Genomic DNA, 27,763 nt, shown 5'->3' with positions numbered 1-27,763 from the left:
GTTAGTGATCAATTAAAAAATCAATTTCAAACGAGACATCTTGGTGTTTTCACCGTAACTTTTTTTTAAAGAAGTTTCAACTGTGAAATCTTTAGGGGTCTGAGAAGACCTTATGAAGCACTTTTCATAGATATTTTAGAATCATATTTGAAAAATTGGAGACGACGCATTTTGTACAAAATCACTTTCAAGAATGGGCAAAAATTCAACAAGTTTTGGAAAAGTTACCATAACTTTCACTTGGTAGATCAAATTCATGGTCAGACCTATGTGATAGTAGAAATGACATACCCAAGCATTACAGGCCAAAATTTTAGAATTAGAAGGCACATAACAACAAAGAGACAATAGAATCAAGGTCAGCTAGAAAGATGGACTTCAAAACAAGGTTTTAAAATGTATGTTAACTTAAGACAATCATAACTTTTAATTGGAATGTCCAATTGGGGTGATTTAAAAGTCACTGGAAAGAGAAAACATAGAATATTATACTTGGAAAAGAACCATAACTTTTTGGGATCATTACTGTTAATATTGAAATTGTGGGTTGAGGGTTTTTGTTGGACCTCAATTAAGAAGCAATGCCAATACCTAAATCCAATGGAGATGAAGATAAAGATGAATTCAATCCTATTGTATGGTTGATGATATTAAAGGAAGCTATCAAAGTCATTTTTGGACAAGATGTTATTTTGAGGGTGAGACTTCCAAGTGGTCAAAAATATTTAATGGAAATATTAGATTACACTCCACATGGGAAGAATTTGAAGAGTTGTTCTAAAAAAAGTGGATCAAGGACTCAAAAGTGGAAGTAATGCATAAATTGAAGATGCATTAAAATAAGCTAAAGAAAAGGGTGCTGAGCTAATTAAGATACAAAACTTTAATGAAACACTCACTAAGGATAATGAACAATTAAACATTTAAAGAGTAGCAAGAGGAATTGGAAAACAAACGATTCAAGGGAATAATTGAAAAACAAAGATAAGAAAATATGTAGATTATGAAACCATAATCTACAACTACTAAAGGACATCACGTGATTGAAAGAAGAAAAGAAGCATTTTCAACGTCAAGAATAAATATGGAGCTTAGAGGAAGAAACTACCAAAATACTTGAAGAGGAAAATTACAAGAAGATTGAAGAAGACCTAAACATGATGAGGTAAAATAAAAAAAATGCATTCTAGAATTGAAGAAGGATGTCAAAATATGATAGATAGGGTCGCATTGTAGCTTCAAAAGGATAAAGAAGACAAAATTCAAGAAAATCACGATAAGATACCTGAAGAAGTTGAACTCCATCTAGAGGATATGCATGTCAAATGTAATGGTATTATCCCCAAGGCTAGAGTAACCAAAGACTACGCAAAGAGGAGAGAAGAGGCCATTGACTTTGAAAAAAGAGATGGATGAAATGAGTATGCAAAGTTAAGGAAAGCCATCAAACGTGAAACCATATCAACATCCTCATTACTAGGAAATATTTCATAGAAAATAAGAAAATCAATATCTCACCATTATTAGGGAAGAAGATGGAATACTCCACAATATTAATAGAATAGAACATCACAAAATCGTGATTCAACAAGGTAGACCAACAATTGCTACAAATAGGTGAAGTCACAACAAATATAAATGAAATCAAAGGAAATAAATTTATGTAACAACTAATCGTCGAGGATTAAGACCGAAAAGAATTGAGCTTGGATGGATGGATTATCATCAATGGCAACAAGAAAGTAGGAATGTAAGGATATCCTATTATTTGGTCTTGTTGCCAAAATATCCAGTAAGCTCAATGCAAGGCCTCACTTAGCGAGGTCAAACCTTATGGCAATAAGTGAAAGGGTTGCCATTGTCGCCTCAACAACCTTTCTCTTGCTTTTTAGTGGCAATCAACCACAAGGGAGGCTTCCTTAGATCACCTAAAGGATATTCTAATACTATGGCTCGAGGTGATGAATAAGAGTATCGGCAAGGCCAAGGAAGGCCTACATGTTCTATACTAGGATTCAAATGCACTATGCCTAAACCAAAAATAAGGTTGCTATAAGTTAGGGTTTGGTCGATATGCAATGATAAGGAGAACAATGTCATATAACAACCAATGAAAACACCTTCTAATGATAATCAACAACAAGGTATCAAATTCCTTCTAATAGATACTAGGGTTATGGTAGGAAATTAATTTCTATGACTATTAGGTTTGCATAAACAACAAAATAAAGGATGACGCCAACCCTAAATGAGGAAGATTTACCATGCACTATGCTAGATTTTTCCCTTATACATGGTAGTTAGAGGAAATAAGTTTAGAATTAACCCAACCAAAGTATAAGCATTATGAAATGGCCCAGTCCACCCTATTTGATTGAAGTTTGTAGTTTTATGGGAGCTACTTAGTGTTTGAGAAAATTTGTTGAACATTGTTTTTGGTAGCATCTTTATATGCATATGCCAAAGGAGGAGTGGAATCCCCATGGATAGAGTTATAAGAGAACCTTTAATATCTTGAAACAAAAGATTTATTGAGTGCTTATGTTAGATTTTCCTAACATGAACAAAGCATCTGGGATTGACGTGGATTTGTTTAGATATGCACTTGGAGCAATTTTAATGCTATATGACAAACCCACTATCTATTTTTTCTGTGAAATTCTTATAAACAATCTTGAAATATCCAATTGACAACAATGAATTGCATACTTTGTATTAGAATTAATTATCTTGTTTTCCCATGAAGCACTTTATTTTCAAAACAACTTCCATTAACTTCCATTTATGGCTTGCACATGTTTCAAGAAGATGGTACATGATGAAATGATGTTTTAGTATATGTTATTCATGAACTAAGCCTTTAAACAACTAGATTTCTACAATTTATGAGTAACAGTGTCATGTATATCAAAGTGCATTATAAGAATAAGAAGCATGGCAATTAGAAGAAAAAAAAGAACCTTTTTATGGAGATATGTTCAATTCCGTCACACATTAAGACAGGTAAATGTTATGCATGAACTAAGCCTTCAAACAACCAAAGATTTGTAATTCATGAGTGATAGTGTCACATATATCAAAGTGCATTGGAAGCATAAGAAGTAAGTGAACTAGAAGAACAAAATAGCCTTTTTGTGGAGATAATGTCAATTCCCTTGCATGTTAAGACAATGACTTCCATTGGATAGCTACATATCAGTGGTTCTTGAGCCTAACTCTTGAACATAAGCTTAAGAACAAGATTTGGACAACTAGTCTAGTGAATTTTGGGTGCATGCCCAAAGTTTTTGATTTCATGGAGTTGGTTTTTTAGTGTGCTTGTTGGTTTGATAAAAAAGTGGAGCGATTTCAGTCATAGTGGAAGGAAAGAACCCAGTCCTGCTAACTCCCAACGTTTTCAAAACAATGCTTCGACTACCCAATCCCAATAGAAGTCTCAAGCTTCTTGATGTTTTTGTTTTTGCTTTTGTTTTTTCTGTTTTTGTTTTGTTTTTTTGTTTGTTTGTTTGTTTGTTTTTTTTTTTTTGTTTTGTTTTGTTTTGTTTTGTTTTTTGTTTTTTGTTTTGTTTTTTTCTTTTTTTTTCAGATTCTGAGGGAGGTGGGTTGAACTTATTTAAAGACTTCATGTCTCCATCAACTAAGATGTTAGATGATCTTTTAGTGATTGATATATCTTTGTTGGCAAAACTATATCGAGGTTTTGTGTAGCGATTCACATGTTTGGTCAAATGAGATTCTATATCTCACATTGATAGAGGTGATCTTGAATGAGATTTACTAACAGCTGGCCAATTACTTGAATACTCAAAGATTTTGCATGACCAAATATCTAGTCTTGGTCGTTGTTTAGCGTAATGTTTTTGAGGTATTACCCTTAAGGATTAATCTAGATGTTGAAAGCAAACCCATTCAATTTCGATATTTAGTTCATTGGAAGCACAAGGCACTATTCTAATTTTACCTTATTTAGGATTAATTTCTTAAGGAGTTTAGATATATGTTGATTGGAGTAAAACTAACAAGGATAACTCAAGAAGCATAGGATTTCCTCAAATGAAAGTGAATTTTGTGCTAGATGACAATCATACTTACATCATTGTATGGATATGATGGATGCCCTTTCATTCTTCCTACATTTGTTTGTAATCGATACTTTGTTGTTGAAATTTGTAGGTAGTATAAGACATGGTCTACCCTTTTGGATAAAAAAAAAAAAAAGACAAATCATTTCCCTACCTAATGTGACAATAAGAAGTTCCTCTCATTTAATATAAGTTTCTGAAATGCTTAATGCTTTCAACCTAAAGGAAGTAGAATCCCTCAAAGGTCTTGACCTTAAAGATTATTTTTTGAACATTTGGTGCCCATGATGGATAACAATCTTTTCACAAAAATTGCAGAAGGCATTGACAACAACGACTCAAATACTCCTAACAAGTAAGAAAAGTGAGTATGTAATGATGATTTGGTCATTGAGATTAGTACAAAGACTCAATGCCTACATACTAGAACAAGGCAAAGAGGGAGAAATGCAACTAATGTACAATCTTCTTCTCCCCCTCTCCCCACCATCGATGTAGGAGTTCCTCCTCTGCCTAGAAGAAACAAGAGTCCAACTATAAGAAAATAACATAGTAACGAAGAATAATAAGCTGAAGGAGATGATGAAGTTCTCCTTCATCGTGTTGACATTGAAAGAACAAGTGCAGTAACACAACCGAAAAGAAAGAGAAGCCCAAGTAAGAAAGTCTTGCAAAGTTTTAAAGGGCCAAGAGATATTGATGACATGGAAGTCGACAATGTCACTAATATCAATGTACTTGATTGGGTAGCATTGTGAACCGCTGAAAAACAGTGGATAACAGAGTTGTTGACCCAAGAGCAACCAATTGCTTTCGAAGAGAAATTTTTAACAATGCACAGTGCCCAATATAATAAGGAGGAGGGTAAGTTGCAAATAGAAAGCATCCACATTAAGAATAAAAAAATAACTCAATAATGGAGTTTAGAAGCAGACATTTTGGGAGTCAGGTCCTCTAGACTCCTCAAATTGCAAATGACCATTGGAGATGCCCTTGCTCGCTCTCTTTTAGAGCATGAGCTAGAAAATGCTAGATTAAAAAGAAGAATTATTGAACTTGAGGACACCTTGAGTTGTAGACCTTTATTCACATAACCATTAGCTATTGTTGCTCCAAACCAAATGGCTCAAAGTACACTAGAGACATCAACATGGGTAAATAAGGCCACTAAATTGCATATCAGAGTGAGAATATGTGTTGCGGAAAACATCAATAAGTGATTACGTATTGTTTCAGAAGCCTAGGAGGTCAATTCAAATTTAAGGGCATTGTCATAATGGATCTCTGCTTGTACTAAATTGAAATCCCTGCAAGACTCTGATCCCTGTGTCCCTATTTCCTTGCGCAAACCCCAAGGAAATTCTCCTATAAATTTGTGCACAAGCCTCTCTTGATACGTTGATCCTCTCACAAGCTCACACACACAAACAAAATTTTGTGGTTTCTACGACCTTGTCTCACCAACTCGTGCTCACAGGGTAATTAATAAAAATGTGCCTTGATCCTTCCCTTAAGCTTTTCGAATAGGCTAAATCTGGAAAGTCTTTATTTTAGGAAATCAAACTGTTGGTTGAATGATTAACAAAGGCTATTAAGCTATTGTAACTCATCCTACCTTAATTTAGAAGAAAACCACTGAGTCTTCCACATCTGCACTAATCAAACTCCTTCATGCACACGTCCTAACTTCTAGGAATTCAACCTAAATTTTAGGGACTTGTCCTAATTTTTAGGAAACAGATCCTAACTCAAAGGGATTGGTTCCCAACTTATAGTAACTTGTGCACGCTAAGGAAAAATTTCTTCTGGTCCCTTTGACTAAGGCACAAGTCAAAGAATGATCTTTCTTGCTACTATTTTCAACACTCCACCTTCAAGGAATATTTACAAAAGCATTTGGGGTATGATAAATACTTTTATGAAAGTGGTTCAAGCACTTTTGTTGTGCGGGTGTCAAGTTTAGGTGATTTCCATAGAAATCAACAAGATTTACCTTCAAATCATAGAATACAACAAGTGAAAGTAGGATGGCTTGCAAGGATACAAATGCTACAAGATTTAATTGCCAACTATACAAAAATTAATGCCAAAATAAGTAATGCATTCTTTAAAGAGCTTAAAATTGTTCAAGATCTTAAGGGACGACAACTAATAAGAGACTCTGTGCTTATACCTAAGGAGAAACTGGAGATAAGTGTAATTAGAGCTTCATTGGCTAGTTAGTTTTACAATCTCATTAATTTTCCCAAGGAAGAAATTAACCAATTGTTAGGTACTTTCGTGAATGATCATGAAGATCATCTGGCATTATTTGAATAGCTACACTTTGAATTAAAAAAAATAGAGGAAGAAATGATTTCACTCTAAGTTAAGCAAGTTATCAAAATTCTGCCAATGAAGGAGTACATTAAAGAATAGCTCAAAAATTTGTTAACATAGGTCGTTAATCTAGAATAACCACAAGGCAGAAGTTATACCAAAAAGGCTCGATGTCTTAGATATATGTGTGAAGACCTCAACATCAGTAGATAGAGAGGGAGAGAATGGGAGAGATCCATGCATCCACTATTTCTCTGCTATTTTTGTGAGTGCATTTCTTTTTGAAGCATTTTCTTTCTTTTGTCCCAATATTCAATCATCCAAACTTAATGGTGTATTGTTCATTTATAAAGCCAATCCTTGTTGCATTTCCCCTTTTCATCCAAGTTTCCACTACTATTTTATTTCAACCACGGGAGCCCCATTCTAGTCCATTTGGACGATGCATTTATTTTAATCGTTTAAGTATCATGAACATTGTATTTGTGATAGACACACTTTATTGAAAGCCAACAACAAATTTGTAATTTTTTCTACTTTCATATTGGGTTATTCCAAGAGTTCATAACATTTGTGGTTTTAATTTTAAACTTTATATAAGCATGAGATCTCATGTAGGTTTCTCCTATGCATATTGCGATTTTAAATGAATGAAATCATTTAAAGTTCTTTGAATTTCATAGCCATCAATCTTATTTCCTGTGTATAAGTCTTGTTTTGAATCTTTTTCTCTTATTTAATTGAATGGATGGATGGGATGGAATGAATGTAGCGGTTTTGTTTATTGTATGTGAGGTTATTATTTTTTTATTATAATTTCTTTGTTATTTGTTCAGTTATCCCACCACCTAGTCTACTCACTGGTGTAGATATAGTGAAAGCTTGATTTTCTTGTTTGTAAAAGTATATTGAAAATACCTGAGGAGGTTTACTCGTGTCCCTAAAAAGAAAAGACGTCAACAACTACTAAGGGGTATTCCTAGCTCTAAGGACCCAGAGAGGACACATTGATGACATTGGTTTATTTCCCGAGTGGGCTTTTCTTAGGCAAGCTTAATGAAATATTTTTTACTAGGCTTCGATGGCCTCCAATCCTTTTAAAACTGAACCCAAGATCACATAATGCCTAAGAACTCAGGAAAGGTCATAATATGTAGGTATCCCACCCAATGTAAGAAGTAGCTTACATAGGGGGGATAGGGGTTGGGTTGACTAGTTATTGGAAACTGATGAGGGCCAAGAATTATAGGTAAACCAACAAGATTTGGTGAGTCTCCTAACAAACCCTTTGAAAAGCAAGAAATGACCGCCATAGAATGAAAGGGAGGCTTTTGAGGTAGAATAGCCTCTCGTCCAATGAATTAGTAGTATGTAATGAGGAAGGAAAAGAATTATCCATACTTTATGAATGTCAGTCTGAGTAGTGTTGGTCCATGGTGACTCTAATTGAGCCCAATATGATGTTGTGAGGTCCAAATCCTCGAGCAAGTCCTGATGCGGGCTTGTATCCTATTCTTTCATCAAATTCATGGCATAAAATGATAAAAAGATATTTTTTATCTTAATCTCTAAATCTCTAGGGGTTGACGAACCAACCATAGCCCAACATGCCTCCTTGCATGGCATTAAGGAGTTTGGGGACACTTGTTGTCCTATCAGGACAACTTCGAGCCCAAAATCTTTATTGGATTGGTGATCATCCCCTACCTAACCTTCGAAAATATTCTTAACTTCTTCATGAACCACTAAGGCCTCATGGACATCCTTCGCAATATCCCTGCGTACTCTTTTGTAAGTTGGTTTGTCTCATTTCTCCAAGAGATGAGGTTGACGAACCAACCATAGCCCAACATGCCTCCTTGCATGGCATTAAGGAGTTTGGGGACACTTGTTGTCCTATCAGGACAACTTCGAGCCCAAAATCTTTATTGGATTGGTGATCATCCCCTACCTAACCTTCGAAAATATTCTTAACTTCTTCATGAACCACTAAGGCCTCATGGACATCCTTCGCAATATCCCTGCGTACTCTTTTGTAAGTTGGTTTGTCTCATTTCTCCAAGAGATGAGGTTGACGAACCAACCATAGCCCAACATGCCTCCTTGCATGGCATTAAGGAGTTTGGGGACACTTGTTGTCCTATCAGGACAACTTCGAGCCCAAAATCTTTATTGGATTGGTGATCATCCCCTACCTAACCTTCGAAAATATTCTTAACTTCTTCATGAACCACTAAGGCCTCATGGACATCCTTCGCAATATCCCTGCGTACTCTTTTGTAAGTTGGTTTGTCTCATTTCTCCAAGAGATGACCTACATAATGACATGGAATGCATCAAAACAACACATTAACACAACCCATAATTTTCACATAGGATATCTCTCTACAAACAATGGTTATTGTCAAGCCCTAGAGTTGGTTGCACCTTTAATCTAGGTGTGTGCCATGGGTGACATCCCCATTGTACAATTTGCGACGAAGATATCGCAAGAAAAGCAACAAAATTGGAGGTTAGACGAGGGCACACCAACATGGGTTTTGAAAACGCAAGTTGAGGTTTCTTGCATATAGGCTTGGTAGCACAACCAAGACATGCACCCCGAGACGAGTCGTTTGAAGTGGTGAAAAACTAAACCCTTGTGTTGGCCTGAGACACCATGGACCCAAGCGATGGGCAAACGAGTGTGAGGGATTACACGATCGACAAGCTTGCGGTGATGACCCAAGTGGGTGAATGCATGAGAGGAGGACGAGTGGGATGACAAGAGGTTGGCCTGATTCAAGGCTATGTTGTGGTTCCAAGAGGCGTCATTGATTGTGAATAGATTGTGGCCATTGATTGCTCAACAAGAGATTATAAGAGGAGATCAATGGGGCTTTTCGAGACACAATGATTTGTAGTGATAACAAGGGTGCAGTGATAGTGTGGGTGACACCAACAATGAGGTTTTTGCGAGAGAAATTGAGGAGAGAATTTCCGGAGAAACTTTTCATACAGATTCCAGTTTTCCGAGAGAAGGAAGGAGGTTGAATTATTTCTGTGGAGAGAGGCAACATTAGCCAATGCGAGTTAATGGAGCTACAAATCGATTTTGAGTTGTCAGAAACAATTACTAGAGGAAGTACGAATGGCTTTAGTGAGTCGCTGGAGGCAATTTACTCTGTCAAAACGACTTTCCGGAGGCAATGCATGTTCCAAAAGGAGGTCGTGCGCATTTCTAGTCTCCCAATGCGAGTTGTTGGAGCATGTGCGAATTGCATAGAGAGGGCCGAGTTTGTTTGTGGAGGTTAGATTTGACCAGTGGAAGTGGGGGAGAAAAATATCGTTGGAGCTTTGCCAGTAAGAGGCAAGCAATTTATTTAATCTTTGATTTGTTGAGGAATAATAAAACCCTCACCTGTAGAGCTAGTTTTCCCTACACTGGGGGTTTTCAAGGTAAAATTTCTCCAAAAATATCGGTGTCTATTATTTTGTGTGTGCAATATTTTCTTAGTTTCTATGATTTAATTTTGGTGAAGTTGCAATAGTGTTGTATTTAGTATTTGCCGTATCTAATTTATAGAAGACATAATATTTTGAAGATAGGTGATTAATAAACAGATTAAATGCAATAATTTTAAAAATTTCACACATGGAAAGGAATATGAAGGGCTCCGAGCAGAGATCAAGAGATTAGGGGAGCCCTTGAAGCAGGTTCCTATTTTATTGATTATGCAATAAGACAAGCCTAGGTTCATAAGGTTTGGATGAAAGAATTGGAAGATTAGGCAAGGTCATTTGTGACACTCACAAGGGAGCAAGCAGATGCCATAGTAGTGTTGAAATAGACCATAGGGCAAAGTTCAACCATTGCATCTATGAAGGTAAAGCTTAAAGAACCAGAGATGTACAATGGCACTAGAAGTGCTAAAGTAGTTGGGGAATTTTTGTTGGGACATCGAACAAATATTAGAATCGATGAAAGTGTGTTTTGAAGAGATGAAGGTCAATGTAGCAGCGATGTATCTCATATTGACAACGAAGCTTTGATGGAGAACCCAAGTCGAAGATTTAGCAACCAGTTGCATCATGGACAAGATTGTGACTTGAATGAAACTAAAAGAAGCTTTGTATGTCTAGTTTAGACTAGGGAATCAAGAGTGGGTGGCAAGAGATTGTTTTAGAGGGTTGAGGCATATCGAGAAGATTGAAACCTACATCAAAGAATTCTAAAGTTGTATGTTGGAAATCAAAGACATGCATGATAAAGACAGAATGCATAACTTTATCAACAATCTCCAACTATGGGCAAAGAAGGATGTCATGAAATAAGGTATCCAAACTCTTGCAAAAACTATCACTGCAGCAAAGAAACTTCTAGACTACTAGACGGATGGGAAGGATAAAGGGAAGGTGCGGAGTGATAAGAGCAAGAAAAAGGACTGACAAAAGGGGAAGGCTTCCAAAGAAGGAAAACCAACAAGTACACCCAAAGAGAAGAGGCCCATATCATGTTGGGTCTGTGGAGAAGATCACTTGACAAGAAATTGACCCATTAAGTAGAAGGTGGCTACTTTACAGCGAAAAAAGTTAGGATGTTAAAGGTATTGGAGTAATATCTTCCCACAAGAAGAAAGTAGAAGACAAGGGTAAGGAAAGAACCCATTTGGATTTTTTTGGGGTAGAACTCGGAGGCATCCAAGTGACAACAATGGTAAAAAATGGAGCTACGCACAACTTTGTTAAAGAATAAGTTGCAAGGAAGCTTGGCCTTAGAGTCAAGCCCGAGAAGGCCTCCTTTAAGGCTATCAACTCAGAGATGTAAGGGGTCATTGGTTCAATTGATCATGTACCTATCTACATGGGGGAATGGTGGACCTTACAATAGTGCAACTTGATGATTATAACTCGATGTTGGGGCAGTTATTCTTGATTGATGAGCGAGTTGTTATTGTACCTCATATGAGGCATATGTTCATTGTAGTGAAGACTCAAAGAGGAGACTCGAATGCAACAGTGAAGATCGCCACCATCTTCGAAGATGAGCAATAGTTTTGTGGAGCTACATGTGGAGATATGAGCAGCGATGATGTAGAGTCTGTTTTGTCACAACATGTGGATATTATATCTATTTTGTCATACAAGATAGAGAATTTGGAGAAGAGGATAAGCACTTCAAAACATAAAGGGGAGATTGTGATGGCAACAAAGGTTCAAAGGTGTGACCAAGGAAGTGTGCCTTGGTATGTTGAGACTAAGGAGAGCGCTCGTATATCGACATTGAGCCTATGAGGTTGGCCACGAGACGCTGAGCTAGAGAGACTTGTTGAGGAGGTAGAGGGCAAGATTGGGTCATACCCACCTTTGCTGACCTATGTGACAGAGGAAGTATGGAGGAATGCTTCTGGGCAAGTAGATGAGGGATGTGGGTGGGGATCGCCATGACCACTGCATTGAGCCATGAGTAGATGGCTTGCTATTGCAAAAACTAGAAGACGAGAGGTCGATTTGACTTGAGGTCCAATAGTTGGTTCCGACAGACATGTGGACAACTAAGTAAATAACGAACGACGATGGGACAATGAGGGTCAACCCAGCCCGAAGCCATTGTACAAGAGAGGAAGCTGACTTGACATAACCAAAGGGATATGTGTTGAAAAACATCATTTGGCACAACTAAAGCGCTGTATATATTAGCACACAGTGGAGAGACGAACATCACACAACTTAAGGCATAACTTGCACAAGACAAGTGGAACGAGGGAAGTCAATGTTGGCAACATGGTGCTAGCATTGATGTCACAATGAGTTTGTTGTGTGATGGGCAATTAGGTCAACAATTGTAGGTGTTTATGCATGGTCTTGATACGTAACTGATGTGTTCGTGGTGCTGCAGATGGTGGTCATGATGTTTACACGTGTTATGATGCAGGTGTTGCTGGTGTGAGCAGATCTAGGCTGAAGTAGATAGTAAAGTCTAAATTTTGCAACCCATACGTGACTCTTGTGCGAGTAAGTCGTATACATACAGGGATGTCACAAAGAAAAGCCGCGTACATGATCTGGTGTGCGCAAAATAAGAAACCACAAGATTTCCCGCGGTATTTTCCCAAGGTATTTGGAGGCAACGAGTTGATTGATTTGATCCATAACATCTATGATTCATTTGGTCCAAAATGATGAAAGATAATGGAATGTAATGAACGCATGTTGATTTGGTCAACTAGGCAAGTTAGTTTAAATGTTGTTGTCATGGATTTAATCAGAGTTGGTTGTTGTGTGTTTTGGATGTTGAATGCATACACTAGTAGCTAATGTAACAATGATCAGAACATGTAACAAAGCATTAGAATGTCGGAGCGAGATTAGATAGACTGCTTATGTATGAAGAAGAGCGATTGATAGAGTGTGTTTGCTAGTGCAGAGAATAGAGTATACTACAAGGTTTTGTCACTTTGTATTGTTGACAATGTTTTGCATGGTGTAATTGCTATTGGTGATGACTAAGTTATGTGTTGCAGAGAGTTGTATACTATTGTAGCTATGAATTACAAATGTATTGCCTTGTATTTTGTATTACATATGTATTTTATGTCATGAGCCTTGTATAGTCATGTGTTTGTTGTATGGTTGCTCAAATGTAATGGCTTAGCGAGGATAGTGTTGCTATATCTTGAGAGTATGTGTATATGGATGAGGGAGTATGTTGTTATGTATTATTGGATCAGAATATTTGAGACAATTTTGTTGCTATTGTTGAGTATGGCTAAGTATTGAGTTAGGGTGTGTTGCTCAAGGTTTGATATCTACGTTGAGTAAAGGTTTGGTTCCATAGCTGTTTTAATGTATTGTTGTTGAGAAGAGAGATATATGTGGGTCCAACATGAAAATAGATGAAATGAGATCCATTATTGATTGATCAGAGTTTTGTGGGCTCAGTTTGAAAATATATGAAAAGTTTCCCAAAAGGGTTTGAAGGTTGGGGCCTTCAATGGCAAGTGGTGGCTTGCTGATTTAGGGAGTAATAGCTTCCTTCATGTGGTGGCCTAAAGATGCTATTGGAAGTTGGGGCCTGCATAGTTGTGGAAGTGGTGGCTTCCATTAGGTAGTGGCCTGGAGCGAGTGGTTGATCGCTTACATTGCAAGTCGAGGCTTGCACACTGGTGGTGGCCAGTGAATGATGTAAAAGAAGATTACTTAACAATAAGAAGACGAAGACAAAGAGTCCGTGGTTTTTCTCCCAAGAGGGTTTCCACCTAATATTTGGTGTCCATATGTGTTTGATGGTGTTGCATATGTTTTATGTGTTGCTCATGTATATGCTACTCTCATGATTTACTTGCTCATGTGTCATTTACTTCTAAGGTATCATGTTTAGATCCAATGCACATATGTTATGACTTCATCACTATACAATTAAATATGATAGCCATATGTGTGTTTTTGCTTATTTAAATAGTTCAGAAAGTTATTGAATTGTAGAGTAATGCAACAATGTTTATCGAAGTATACACTATTTGTGTGTGAGAACAGAGCGTGCATATGTGTATTATCTTTGGAAAAGTTGTGCATATATTCATGAGTACGCAAAAAGGTAAAAATCAATAATGATGATACATTTGCACTATATTGATTCACCCCCCCCCCGGTACAGTCAAGCTCCCAACAATTTGTATCCGAGAGGGTGTCTTCAAGTGAAGCGGTAGATCTAGGTAATTTTTTTATATTTATAATGGATCATTATGGTGTGCCTCTACTCAGTGCTACAAGCTACCGGGTTTGCAAAGCAAAGGTAAAGTCTGAGTTCTCAGCGTACGGATCTGATGTTTGGAAGTTGGTATGTGAAGGTTATGGCAAATATCCCCTCAGCAAAAGTGCAACAACATATGCTCAAGCAAAGTGCGTGATCTATAGTAATTTGCACAATGCAGATCTTGAGAAGGTAATGGATCTAACATTTGCAAAAGACATATGGGACAGATTGTAGGTGTTGTATGGAGGAAAACAACAACAGCAGAGAGAAGAAGAATAAAAAGAAAAAGAAGAAGAAGGACTCTCAAAAGAAAGAGCCTCAACCTCATGAGATTCATCCCTCTAGTGCAAATGGAGCAACAAATCATCAAGAGGAGAAATCTAGTGCAGGAGATTCAGATGAGTTACAGCAAAATATATCTGAATGTATGATGATGAGTTATTTCTTAGTTATGCATTAGATAGTTCTGACGATATCCATTTAGATTTGATCAGTTGAGATGATGATGTAATGGTTCTTAAAGTTGAAATTTTGTCGTCCATGGTTGTAATTGATAAGCTAACTATTCTAGTAAAGAGGCTAAGAGATCAAGAAAAGTTAACGAAAATCTTTGATGAGAAGGAGAATTAGCTCAAGGAGGAAGTCATCAGCTTGAAGACCTAGTTACAAGAGGCGAAAAGGATTGAAGATGTGATGGCAAGAAAAAAAGATTGAAGATGTGATGGCCAATCAACGAAAAGAAAAAGAGGTTCGAGTTGAAAAAGTAAACGCTGAAGTGGTCTTCATGAGTAAGCAGCTAGAACAAAAAGACAAACGACTTAAGTACGAGAAGAGCACCAAGGACATGGACAACATTCCTAGCAACCAAAGATCTCCCTTGATCAGATGTAGTCTTGGCTTTCAGAAGGGAGAATCTAGCTCATAGGCACATGCAAACAATAATGTAGATCCTAAAATCCCTGTAGCAGGTAATGACGATAACAAGCGCTGCAAACGACGAAGGAAGCAATAGATCCAACAAATGAGAAATATACCAAGAGGAGTACCTATGACAAGAAAACCATTTTCTCTTAGAGAAGAATATGGCAAATTTCAATAGAGGAAGCCCTTTAGTCCAATGATGGATGAGGTCGAATGCTACATCTACCATAACTTTGGACATTTTGCAGCCAACTGTAGAAGCATATTGTACAAATCTAACCAACAGAGTATGCAACAGGTTGTGTAGCATAGGAGATCAACAACCCTTAGGTATACTAACACATTTTCTAGTTATTATTTCTCATATAACTTGTTTGGCCATATGGTCGTTGTTTGCAGATCTCATGCATGGAGTAGAAGCATGATCAATGCAAGGTAGAGATTTGAAGTGATTAGCAGAAGATTTGACCCTCTTGCCTTACATCTCGGTCATGTGAGGTGTTACACTTGTGACAATTGTCACATGGCTATAGACTGTAAGTTGTCCAGTTTTTCAAAGCAGAACAAGCAAAAGAAGCAACTTACCCAAAGTAGGCCTAGCAAGAAGCTAGCGGTGAATGCACATACCAAGAAGCAGTGTACGACAATGTGGAAGAAGAAGGAGGAGCAACAAGTAAAGTGTGGAATTGCTCTATGCACGTTTGAGGAAGATGATGACAAATGATACATAGATAGTAGATGTTCCCATCATATGTTAAGGGACAAGAGTAGATTCCTCTCCTTGAGGAAAACTAAAGATGGACATGTTATTCTTGGAGAGAACACACCAACCAAAGTGTTGGGCAAAGGTATGGCCAATATTGGTGACAGGAAGACTAATGCGACTATTGTGTTACTAGTTGACGGTTTAAAGTATAATAACTTGAGCATGAGTCGAATGGTAAATGGAGGCAAGGAAGTGACCTTCAACTCCAAAGGTTGTTGCATCAGAAAAGAAAGGTCCAAGAGAGTAATTGCAAAAGGAGTTAGGACCCCATACAATGTGTACATGTTAAAGGCAAGAGTAAGAAAACGCAAGAGATTGAAGACAATCTCTTCCTCTTTGGACCTTGGGTACGAGAACTTAGTCCCCACTACAATCTATTACTCTCATATTTGTCCACATGAAGAATGTAGAAGAGCAATGTGGGGTGCATAGTCTCAGGGGGGGGGAGCGTATGGTAGCAACATGGGAAGTAAGAAGAAGTATTGCAGTAGAAGCATGGTGTGACCAAGAGCCTACAAGTCAAGATCATGTCCACAAAATCAATAAGAAGGTCAAAAGGTGCACGAGCTCAAGGGGAGTTGTAGCAAAGAGTCACAATTTATACGCTACCCATGTGAATGAAAAGCACATATGTATGCTATTTTATAAATAGACAGATGCCAATGTCCTCTTGTGGTGACAAGGATTTAAAGGTTTGCATTTTGTTTCCATCTTATTTTCATTTTGGTAACATATGTATATGTTTTGATCAACCATGCACAAAAGAGAGTCACTTGTTTCAACCTTGTAGGATAATGTATATTATTTGGCCAGCTGAATGGTAGCTTTGATAGAAAAGTAGAAGCAAATTAGTTGTGTAGCAATCATGAACAATGAATCACTTCAGGGGGAGTAGCTCAAGTATTGGTAGTCAAATATGTATTATGACTCATTTTATTTCATATTGGTAGCAAATGTGTGCATGCATATTTGAGTGTAAACAACAATTGGTATCCTGTTATAGCCTTGTACTACCATTACCTAACCTCATCACATCATTATTTATCATTTGATAATGATATGTTGAGTAATCCTTGCATTGGAAGGAGCAACCACTTGTTTGCATAAGGAAACTTGGGCAAAGAAGAAGTAATCAATCAAGTTTTTGACAATTGGTATCAGTCAAGTGGTTCATTAAACAATAACTTGCACAATTGATTGTAGCTCTAGTGCATGTTCAAGGGAGCACGAGCATGTTTAACAAGAGGAAGATCATTGTTGGCCTTGTTGTCATTGATGTCCCATTGGTTTCAAGAGTTACAAGTGTGGGAAACTATTTTTGTTTAGTTTCTAATGCTTATTTTGCATAACGCACTGAAGATGATTATGTCATCTGAAAACAATTTGTATCAACATAGTGAAATTGGTGTCAACATGGTGTTTTAGTGAGGTTTGGTTACCCTTTTCCATTGGTGTCAAAGGGGGAAAATGAGACCAACCACTAGTGGAGAATGAGACCGACCAAAAAAGAAAATCAATTATTAATGTGGTTGTGGTGTTGCCATAAATGCCAAAGAGGGAGATTGTTGGCAACATGGTGTTGGCATTGATGTCAACAATGAGTCAGTTGTGTGATGGGCATTGATGTCAACAATTGTAGGTGTTTGTGCATGGTCTTGATGCATATGTGATGTGTTGTAGATGGTAGTCATGATGTCTACAGGGGTTATGATGCAGGTGTTGCTGGTGTGAACAGATCTGGGTTGAAGCATATTGCAAAGTCTGAAGTTTGCAATCCACACGACTCTTGTGTGTGCAAGTCACTTACATAAGTGGAAGTCACGAAGAAAAGTCGCATACAAAATCCTATGTGTGCAAAATAAAAAACCACAGGGTTTCCCGGGGTATTTGGAGGCAACGAGTCGATTAATTTGGTCAATAATGTCTATGATTGATTTGGTCCAAAATGATGAGAGATAATGGAAAGTAATGAATGCGTGTTAACTTGGTCGATTAAGCTAGTTAGTTTTAATGTTGTTGTGGATTTAATAAGGGTTGGTTACCGTGTGTTTTGAAGGTTGAATGCATACGCCAATAGCTAATGAAACAGTGATCATATCGTGTAACAGAGCATTAGAATGTTGGAGCGAGATTAGAGAGGCTTCGTGCATATGAAGAAGAGAAATTGGCAAAGTGTGTTTGTTGGTGTAGAGAACAAAGTATGTTGCTAGGTTTTGTTAGGTTAATGTATTGTTGACAATGTTTTGCAAGGAGTAATCACTGTTTATGATGATTGAGTTATGTGTTGTAGAGAGTAGTATATTGTTGTAGATATGAATTACAAATGTGTTGCCTTGTATTTTATATTGTGGATGTATTGTTTGTCATGATCCTTGTATAGTCATATGTTTGTTGTAGTGTTGCTCATATGTATTGGTTGAATGAGGATAATGTTGTTGTATCCTGAGAGTCTGTGTATATCGTTGAAAGAGTATGCTACTATGTATTTTTGGATCTTGGTATTTGAGAGAGTGTTGATGTTATGGTTCAGAGTATGGTCGAGTATTGAGTCAAAGTGTGTTGCTTAGGGTTTGATATTTATGTTGAACAAAAGCTTCATTGCAGAGTTGTTTTGATGTATTATTGTTGAGCAGAGAGATATATGTGGGTCTAGTATAAAAATAGATGAAATGAGATCCACAATTGATTGATCAGAGTTTCGTGGGCCTAGTTTGAAAATATATGGAAGGTGGTCCACAAGAGTTTGAAGGTTGGGGCCTTTAGTGGCAAGCAGTGACTTGTTGATTTAGGTTGTAGTGGCTTAGTTTAGGTGGTGGTCAGAGAAACTATTAAAGGTTGGGGTTTGCATAGTTGTCGAAGTGGTGGCTTCCATCAGGTAGTGGCCTGGACCGAGTGGTTGCTCACATATATCGAAATTCGAGGCTTACACGCTGGTAGTGGCCAGTGAATAGTGTAAAAAAATATTTCTTAAAAAAAGAAGAAGAAGACAAAACGTTGGTGGTTTTTCTCCCGAAAAGGGTTTCCACCTAATATCTGGTGTCCATATGTGTTTGATGGTGTTGCTTATGTTTTATGTGTTGCTCATGTATTGCTCTCATGATTTACTTGTGCATGTGTCATTTAATTCTTATTTATCATGTTTAGATCCATTACACTTATGTTATGACTTCATCACTATACCGTTAGATTTGATATTCAAATGGGAGTTGTTGCATATCTAAATAGTTCAAAAATATGTTGAATTGAAGTAGAGTAAGGCAACAATGCTTATCAAAGTATATGTCGTTTGTGCATGAGAACAGAGTGTACATACGCATATTGTCTTTGGGAAAGTTGCGTATATATTCTCGAGCACACAAAAAGGTAAAAATCAGTAATTGATGATCCATTGTGCACTACATAGATTCACATACCCCCCACCCTAGTTAGTATATCCAAGCTCCCAATAGTCAAAGGACAACGAGGAGATTCGTTGCATGGTAAGGTGTGAGGAGTAGGCCACAATGAACAAGGGCAAAGTAGCTCGGTGGGACTGCAGTTTTACACACCTCGAGCGAAGGAAGAAGGTCTGAACTAAAGAGAAACAAGTTGGGTGGAAGGGACCCACGCAAGCTTATTTTAGGTAAGAGGGGTTGCATTTGGGTTTTGGCATTGCTTGTGATCTCTATAAAAGAAGGTCGGAGGGTCGTTTCATATACAATTGTGCATATATAATTTGTATGAATAATGATGATGTGATGTCTTTACATTTTGCTTATGAATGATTAATGGATGAATATTAATTGAAGTATAAGTGAATAAGATTTACTTGCACTATATTAAGGAATTATGATATTCCACTAAGTAGCCGATAATATATAGATTAAATAAAGTAAGCTTATTGTGAGGTGTAGTCTGGGTGGAGTAACTTTGCACTTCACTAGGCAATTGTGAAACACATTAGAGCCACATGCTCGAGGGGTTGCATTGCACCCACCAAGGTGCCTTGTAACCATAGGAGCCCCTGAGGTCATGAAAACTATAGTTTTCAAACAAGCCTTGCCTTGCATCAATGTCCATGTGTATTCAAGCCATTAAGCGGACATTGTTATCCTTGTATTCTTTGCCCGCTGCTATGAATGTGCCAACAACATTACCTATGGCCTTAAAGCTAGATTTATTCTGTAATTCAAGTGGGAGGTTGGGTATCTTTACCCAGATTCGAACACTAGAATCCACTTCAATCTTAGTGTCAAATAACGAATGCCAAGGCTTTAATATGAGAACGCTTCAATCTAAGAAACAACATTGTGCAAAAACCCTCCTAGCATCATCCTCACTATGAAAATAAATCTAATCCACCCTCACGATTGAATGTGAACTATGGGTCCATACTCTAACATGGGAAACCAAACCTCCTGCATCCATTGGTTCATATGAGCCATATTGATGTGCCACCCCATGAATTTTCCAACCATGATTTTCTACTAATCAAGTTGCTAAGCTAATCAATACAAGTATTGTCGCCCAAAGTAAGTGATAACCCTTCACCTTTGGCATTGGGTACCTCGTCGAAAAGCTCTGGAGACACACACGAGGAAGGTTGCACAATCTTCGTGCACAAACAAGAGAAGACTTGCCCTTCGACAAATTATCCTCCATATAATCAACTAGTTAGATTCCTCATTAGCAAAGAGAGATCCCAACACTCTATCCACGAGGACATTTGTGTCAGATCCCATATTCAGTAAGGTTTCCTATATAGCATTATCATCATGCATCCTTAGTTATTATTTTTTAAAAGTTGATATAAAATTATGTTTTTTTGTTATGTCTATAGGAATTGACAATTAGGCCGAGCTCATAATTGCATGATACAGCGTTGATTCCCACTACTACCACTATAACCTCTAGGTGCACCACACCCGACCCCCAAGCACAAGACATGGGCTAGGTGAGGATTGAACCAACGACCTTGCAAGGAGGCCTTAACAATTCACTCTATCACCGACAAATCCACAACACTCAAGGCAATATAAAATTATTATTATTATTTTTATCTATGGTTCATGGACCCCGGAGATCGGTGACCACTACATCCATGAAATATTTGAGCCAAGCAGATCCACTCAGAGGCATCACTTCCTGCCATCTCAACCACGGAGCTTGACCTCGAGAGTGTCAAGAGAATTGAACCTGTGACCTCTTAAGAGCAAAGGTGCTTTAACGACGGGGACTTGACCAATTGGGCTAACCCTTGACGCTGATATAAAATTATATTACTTGAGGTGGAAATTGCAATATTTTATTTATGACCATGATCGAAGTATTTTATGTTTATTAATATTTCTTTTTAAATGCCATGTGTCAACTCAGTATTGAACATGCAACGAATTACACATATCCCTCGAACTGGGTTATAATGAAATATTTATATATTTTTTAAAGTTTTTCAATTATACTAATTATGACAATTACACTGTAATTATATGGTTTCTAATCCATATATATATATATATATAACAATTGTAGAACTATTATAATTTAGTTGTTATTTGTTAGTGAGGATAACTATTATTGGTTGCTATCCACAAATGCAAGTTGACTCATCATTGTTATTTAAAGAAAACCACCCAACTTGAAGTAACCCATTGGTGGTCCATTAAAAGGGAAAACATTCACTCTTACTAAATACCTTTAAATTTTGGGTCATTAACTTGTTTCCTTATTTCTAAAGAAGACGAACTCTCAGCCAATTAGAAGTCTTGTTAGGTCTTACTCCAATACCAAAAGACTTTTAGACTAGGTAGTATTCACAAGAAAGTGTGGTCATTGTTGAAGGTATCTAGTAGGGTCATGTGCTTTCAAATAACATATAACCTTAATCTCATATGTGAAATAAGATATTACTTTAAATTGTAATTAAACTTCTTGCCCAACAAAATCATACATATACAATTTTATTATATTATAAACAAAGTTACATTCGCAGATGCTATGAGCATTTAGATTCAACAAAAACCTGCGATAGTTTGGCAACAAGCGGGCACGTGAATATGCATGCCACATAGTGATAAGCCAAGTAGATAATTGACTATGTACCAAGAGAGAACATCATCAAGGACCCATTTGATTTCATAGAATATACAAAACCACAATCGATAGGAATCTTTGTTAGTCACAATCTTATCAAGTATCTTGAGAATAAGTAGCGAGTGGTCAAGCAAAAAAACCGCCAATAGTCAAGCTAGTTTGAGTCATGGCTCATGAAGATATTTTGATAGGGTGCCATAGACATTTCCCTAAATACTCCAGATGCCTTGATCCAATGTCAGTAAAACTTTGAAGAGGTGATCTGCTTCTTGGTTTCTCTTTGTGTACACATGATCAAATGTAAGATGAATGGAATGCAATCGGTTGTGATTTATATATTGAACAAGAGGTTGAAGCACATAGTTCTATAATGTAATCGAGAGCCTCCATAAATATGGAGATGATATATTACCCTTCCCTAGCAAGAATTAAGAGAAGCTTTAAAGCCATGAGTTCAAAAAAAAAATTGTAGTTGATCTCAATCCGATTGAAAAGAAGATATAGTGGGAATCTAAAAGGAATATGATCCCCCAAACCCCTCCCAAAGAAGGGTCATCTTGGGATGCCCAATCAAAGAAATCGAAAGGATGATCATGTTGAATTTTAACATCTAAACAAGTCATGGGGGAGGTTTTGGTGTTGAATGACTATATGCTCCCAAAATGGCAAGGCTTAAAATGTCAATATGTTGTGGAGAAGGTGGATGATATTAAAAGATGGGGAGTGGGAGAACCTTATTTTTTTTTTTTTTTTGGGATATTGGGGGGTCACCCCAAGAATGTGGAGCTTATTCAATTGAGGTAACTTCTCACACAAAATAGACCCTAATCACACCTCGTCTTTCCTTCTAGACTTCTTTAGAGAAAGAAGAGTTAAGGATTAGGTGGGAGTCTATCTCATCCTCCATGCAAAAGAGGCAACATCTTGTCGGTTTGTGGAAATATCTATTCTAAAGAATGTCTCATTGTGGGGGCTTTATAATGCAATATAAACCACATGAACAATTTGGACTTTGCAAGACACTTTAGCTTCCAAAGCTTTTCCCCCACTGGGGGTAGGGTTGGGTTGAATCTCTTGTGCAAGATTAATGTAGTCAATCTTTTGAACATATCCCCTAGATAAGTTAGGGGGCATATATTGTGATCCACTTTGCCAAATTAAGCCAAAAAGGATTTTTGTAGGCCCTAATATAGGAGTCCCACCGAGAAAAATTTCCATCAAGATCCAGACAAAGCCAATGGATTCAATCGAAGACATAACCTCATCTCATTATGTGATTTAACAAATAGAAACCTTCACTATTCAGTGTTCAGATAAGTTAAGCTAGAAGGTGATTTTTTTGAATCAGTTCACAAGCATTTCCCAATTAAAACTTGAGAACCATCTCCAATATACCACATTATTCATTTTTCCAATAAGTTGAAAAGCTTATAAAATGACTTTCCAAATAACATAACCAACAACATTATTCATACACATTATTATCTATATTTTTACAGGTGGTTCACGGGGTGGCCGCTACATCCACGGAAAATTTGGGAAGATCAACCCCGAAAGGAATCTTTTAAAGCATGTCGACTAAACTAGCAGGGCCTAACCCCAAGGGCGTCGAGGAGAATTGACCCTATGACCTCCCGATCGGCAAGGTACTTAACAACGGGGACTCGACCAATTGAGCTAACCCTTGGGGCTCACATATTATTTATATTACTTATAAATAATATTTAATTAATTTATCTTTATTTCATTAATAAAAAATTATATATTTTATTACAAAATACTATAACATAAGCTCTTAAAAATACTTTTGAAGAGTTAACAAAAAAAACATATTTTAATAGAAAACACTTAGTTTTGGATATTGTCCTTTAGTTGAGTAGGTGTGCCATTAGAACCCCCTTAAAATGCTCTAGGACAAATACATAATTGCTTAAATATGCAAATATATATTTACATATTTTTCTCTTTTATTTATTTTTAAATCTTTGGGGTCTATGACATGTCTTCCTCTCCGTAAACCAAGTCACAATAAAAAAAAAATTGAACTTTGGATCTCTATTGTGTCTCTAAATTTTCTCAAGACTCACATTAGTTCAATCACCAATTAAGCTACCCATAAAACTCATTTATTCATATATTATGATTCATTAATTAAAATTCATTTGAACTCATTTATTACATTTATAGTAAAAAAATTAAATATAACTAAAATAGCTTTTTTTTTTTGAAAAATCTATCATAATTTAATTATCTTTTCTTTTTGTAGGTAAGCACCCATAGAAATTTTAACCAATGACCTATTGCAAGAAGTGCCTTAAGAGTGCACCCATTCACTGTCAATCCAAAACTCCATGGACTATCATAATTTAATTATCAATTTCTAATAAAAATAAAAATAATCATTATTAATTATTAAATATAAATGAAAAAAAAAAACCTACCGCCATTTAAATCTTTATACTTACCCCGTCTTAATTTCTATCTTTTTAACCAATCAAAAATACTTTGCAATATTGCTCCCCAACCAAAAACATCCTCGTATCTTACGTAAATCAATTTGTTTTTCATTATTTCATAAGAAAATGTTTTCAACTTTTTTATATATATACAGGGAGATGAATTTATTAACTTTAGTATTTTTTTAATGTAAGATTATTAATGATAAGGCTTTATTTTTACTGACTTTTTTTTTAATGGTGTATCTATGGGATTACGGTTAGGTAGTGGTAGTGGTGGATATATATGTGTAGGGTAATGTTATGCTATGCAAATATTTAGATTTAGTCAAATTAAAAAAATTAATTATTTAAAATAAAAAGTTATAATAAATTAATATGTATTAATGTTGTTACAGTAACTTGTAACTTAGGGATGTAAGAAGGGGTTTTGTATGGTATGGAAGGAAATATCATTAAGAGATAGGTAGGGATTGGGAAGAATGACTAACCACCAAAGAAAAATGTATAATTTATTACAAAATTTGATGCTGGCCAAAAATACACAAATGACAAATATCAACATTTTAAGTTACTTACTCATCACCATTCAACACCTACGTAAAAAGACTTTGCCGAGAGATAAACACTTGGAGAAGAGTATAAAAATGGAAGAAATTCCTGAAAAAAAAATCTTCCATATTCTGAGAAGCCAAAATGACAAAAAACTGCTAAGTGTGCAAACCCAGCGTGTCAGATTCATGTCGGACAATTGGAAATAAATGGAGATCTGGGATGGGGAAATTTGCCCTTATCTCAAGGACCAAACTATTGATTATGTCAGGTCTCATGGCCTATAAAGAAAATTAATATATTACTACAAAACCAAACCATGCACATAAGCTGGCAAGACAAGATAAGGACCAAACTATTGATTATGTAAGGTTTCATGGCCTATAAAAGAAATTAATATATTACTACAAAAACCAAGCTCATAAACTGTGCAAGACAAGATAATAAAACATGGATAGGGGGCCCGATGAATGTCATGGCACCCATGTAAATTCATTGCATGCATTTGACATAAACTTCATCAGAAGGATCAGGCTTAACTCGATGGCCTAAGTACGGTACTACGGTACTGGTGCAGGCCATCCACCTTCAGCGTTGATTACACTCAAAGACATGATAATTATGAAGAGTAATAATATATATATACTACAAAAACCATGCACATAAGCTCATAACTGTGCAAGACAAGATAATCCATAAGTTCATAAACTGTGCAAGACAAGATAATACATAAGTTCATAAACTGTGCAAGACGAGATAATAAAACATGGGGGCCGACGAATGTCATGGCACCCCATGTAAATTCATTGCATGCATTTGACATAAACTTCACCACAAGTATCAGGGTTAACTCGATGGCCTACAGTACTGGTGCAGGCCATCCACCTTCAGGGTTGATTGCACTCAAAGGCACGGTAATTATGAAGAGTAATGTTATGTTAGATAAATTTGATTTTATGGTGGAGTTGAGGTTATGTCCAACAGTTATAGTTTTGGGTATCTAGTATTGGTGACTCATGGTATTGAGCTTATTGTATTACATGTAGTTGAAGCTGTTAAAAGGTTTGTGTATTCTCCATTGTAAGTAGCCATGGTTGAGCAGTAAAAGTTGGTTTTTTCCTCAATTAGGATTTTCCAAATAAATCATGGTGTACATAGTTTGAAAATCATGGCGCACATAATTTGAATATTTGTTTCTTGATTGTTATATTTATTTCTCTTGAACCCTAACATATTAGGATAAGATTCCCACAGCTTGTGGGATTTATGAAAAGGCATATAATTTACAACTGCAACCTCATTGTTGCCCAGGATGGATCTTGTATTCGATTTTCAATTTGGAAAGAAAAACGCAGACGGAGATAGATATAGCAGGTTTCATGGTTGAACGGCAAATCCCAGGTTGGTGTCCCTCCTCCTTCCTCAGTGACTTCTTCCTTTCTGGTTTTAAATCTTCGTTTGAACCCTAGGACTCATAGGGCGTGGGGTCGTCGCTGACTTTGATGGTTGGATGAGAATAGCTTGGACTCTGGTCAATTTCCAAGTGGTCGCTAGATAGTTTGTGACTGTGTATGGACTAATCACTAACAGTGTAGCTCACGTAAGCATACTGCTGACTAATCACTAACAGTGTAGCTCACGTAAGCATACTGCTGAGCAGAATAGAAGTAATTGTGGGGGACACAGTTTGACGACATACATCTCCATCAAAACCAATTCGGGCCCAAGCTCACGAGTTTTAACACTGCAACCACGTAAGGGCCTTGGCAGTAGAGCAGGGTCGGATGGACTCTGTGCTTCTGGGTCGCGCATCTCGGCACATATGATACAACCTTGGGCGAGCGATAATTGGGCATGCCTTGAATCGTGGGGGACCGTTATTGAGCGTGACTGGATGAGTTGGCCGAAACGACCTTAGAGGGGAAGAGCTTACAAAACCCGAGGAGAGAGGAGAACGGAAATTCTAAGATGTGGAGAGGCCTGGAAAGTGCTTTTGGTACCAGTAGCGACGCCTGGTATACTAGTTGTAGCTGCAAAGGCAAGGTAACACAATTAATGAAGAAAATGGAGGTCCTTCAACTTAATTTGATCGTCATGAATTTGAAGCTCAAGGAGCAGATGACGACAACTGTGCAAGATATGGAGAAGGTCCAAGCCCTGACAGAAAAGATGGCGAGGTAGGAGGACAAGATAAAGGCGCTTCCTAGATAAATAGTAGAATTGCAAGAGCAGGTTCAAATGTTTAGTACCGGACTGAATGATTATGACAATGCAGATCGGATTCCGAGAGGACAATGTCCCGATCTCAATAGACCTCAATCGGAGGCAACCGATCACCTAAATTGAAGTATGTAGGGTTGCAAATTTTGTTCTTTGTTGGGCTAATTTGGTAGACAGTATATCTTTAGAAATGTATTGAAATTTAAGGCAATATGTAGATTTCCATCGGAGACAATATTATATATAAAGAGAAGAAAGAAAACTAAAATGTAAAATTTCACTAGTATTTCAAGAAAAATTGAGGTTATAGAGTCAATTTATTATAAGAAAAATTGAGATTATAGAGTCAATTTATTATAGGTGGTTTTTGGGATCTGTAAGTTTTGACAAGTCATGGTTTTAGATAGAAGAGGAATGACCTGTTATAGAGTTTTGTGAACCCAACGTTTCGGACTACCAAGTGAGTCCATTATCAGGGGATGCGTCAATAGATATTCAACTTATTTTTAGTGTCTTCTTTTTTTTCTTTATTTATGCTGTGGTTCACGGGCACCTTGGGTGGTGTCACTTATAACAAGACCTGACCCCAAGAGCTTTCAGGAATTGACCCTGTGACCTCCCAAACGGCGAGGCCTTGACT

At 37.0% G+C, this 27,763-nt stretch overlaps 1 protein-coding gene and 1 long non-coding RNA gene across 2 annotated transcripts in view; one reads left to right on the top strand and one right to left on the bottom strand.

Annotated features, from left to right (window-relative positions):
• Positions 1-27,763, top strand: part of LOC149224857 (uncharacterized) — a 74,048-nt gene that overhangs the window by 7,693 nt on the left and 38,592 nt on the right. The window contains exon 2 of the long non-coding RNA XR_016249549.1: positions 26,215-26,304. This is a non-coding gene — a long non-coding RNA (uncharacterized LOC149224857). The remainder of the gene's footprint in view (positions 1-26,214; positions 26,305-27,763) is intronic.
• The window catches only part of LOC149224858 (wax ester synthase/diacylglycerol acyltransferase 11-like), a 74,084-nt gene that overhangs the window by 8,272 nt on the left and 38,049 nt on the right, over positions 1-27,763 (bottom strand). The window lies entirely within an intron of this gene.

The sequence above is a fragment of the Pinus tabuliformis genome, chromosome Q (genome assembly GCF_031772625.1).
Source record: "Pinus tabuliformis cultivar Carrire ecotype Pingquan chromosome Q, CPIR1, whole genome shotgun sequence".
In the NCBI taxonomy this organism is placed as follows: domain Eukaryota; kingdom Viridiplantae; phylum Streptophyta; class Pinopsida; order Pinales; family Pinaceae; genus Pinus; species Pinus tabuliformis.
Note: the sequence above shows the minus strand (reverse complement) of the source record. Positions and strands in the feature narration are given on the sequence as shown.